This window comes from Myotis brandtii, unplaced genomic scaffold (genome assembly GCF_000412655.1).
Source record: "Myotis brandtii unplaced genomic scaffold, ASM41265v1 scaffold1213, whole genome shotgun sequence".
Lineage (NCBI taxonomy): Eukaryota > Metazoa > Chordata > Mammalia > Chiroptera > Vespertilionidae > Myotis > Myotis brandtii.
The window spans coordinates 342,781-344,646 of NW_005354228.1; positions in this window are offsets into that span (position 1 = coordinate 342,781).

The window sequence follows — 1,866 nt, forward strand, 5'->3', positions numbered from 1 at the left end:
TTTTGTTAAGTCTCGTAATAGGAGTAGCCTGACGGATGAAAGTAGTAGCTCGTGCATATCTCTGAAGGTCATGAAATATAAACCTAATGTAACATCTCTGTCATCAGTGATGCAGCAGCAAAAGTCCCACTGATAATATCAAACGGAATCATAAAGTTTTCTGTTGGACTATCAGTGTACATGTATACATTAAAAAATAAATGTATTTTTCATCATCATATACTGTGTTTTTGTCACGCAAATGAATTTTATTATTTCTTCAAGGTTCTTCACATACGTACACCTTAAGAGATATCAAGTAGGCGTAACATGTTCTCAAAAAATTAGGGTTGGCACGCAGAAGAATTTTGAGTCAGAGATTTTGCTGGTTTTGGCATGCACTCACAAAAGGTTGCCCACCCCTGCACTAGGGAGAGGAAGCCAGGAGTGCTACATGACATCATTACCTGGTGCCCACAGCAACCATTTCCAGGCTGGGCTGGGCTGTGGGCCGCATTTTGCACCATGAGGTATTGGCAGCATTGGCTGTGATTTGGTGAGGTGTCACTCTGGGTGGTAATGGGGCCTGTGTCCCATTTGGGGGAAGCTGGGTGTTAGTTTGTCAACGCCAGATCTGTGGTGCTGTTTATCTTTAAATGACCAGTGCATGTCATGGCAGCTCCTGTGTTGAGGGTCTGCCCCCTGGTGGTCAGTGCATGTCATAGTTACCGGTCGGACGGATGGACACTTAGCCTTTTATATATATATATAGATACTAGGAGGTTTCAATATTAAAAACACTGCTCTTATTTATAACCTTGAATTTGCATAAAGTGGTTTACTAGTATCAGATAGCAAAACATTTCTCTGCTGAAATGAAACACATTTCTAGCAAAAAGAAGAGACTGTAATTTCTTACACATCAATAAAGCATTCACACCACTAATAGGGCTGCTCTTCTTTTAAAAGTGAGGCTGGTTGAGACTGATTGATTTTGTTATTATAGTGAAGTCTATAACTGTGGTACATCTGCACAATGGAACACTACGCTGCTGTAAAAAAAGAAGGAATTCTTACCATTCGCAACAGCATGGATGGTACTGGAGAGCATTATGCTAAATGAAATAAGCTAGTCAGAGAAAGATAAATATCACATGATCTCACTCACTTGTGGAATATAATGAACAACATAAACTGATGAACAAAAATAGATCCAGAGACAGAGAAGCATCAAACAGACCATCTAACCTAAGGGGGAAGGTGGGGGAGGGGGGGTAAGAGACCAAACAAAGGACTTGTATGCATGCATATGAACATAACCAATGGACACAGGCAGCAGGAGGGGGAGGGCCTGGGCTGGGGGGGGGGGGCGGCTGGGGAGAGGTCAATGGGGAGAAAGGAGACTTATGTAATACTTTCAACAATAAAGAATTTAAATTAAAAAAAATCAATAAGTAAACAATAATATGAGTGCTAACTATTTTTTCAGCTTCACTTGAGGATATGTTTATTGATTTTAGAGAGAGAGAGGAAGGGAGAGAGACAGAGAAATATCCATTGGTTGCCTCCCCTATCAGGCGACTGGGCATCAAATCTGCGCCTGGGCAGGTGCCCTGACGGGAATGAACTGCTACCTTTTGGTGCACAGGACAGCGCTCTAACCAACCGAGCCATCCAGCCAGGGCGCAAGCGCTAACTTTTTATAGACACAGGGTTTTTAACTGAAATCTCATTACAAAGCTAAGGCGTTAGTGCTTGTACAAAGCAGATTGCAGATTTCAAAGAAGGAAGGAGGTAAAATGTGAGTATTACAAGAACGAGTAAACCACCAGTGTGAAATCAGTTCTACTACCTATCACAAGGTACTCTTGAGACTGTCCTCCGCCT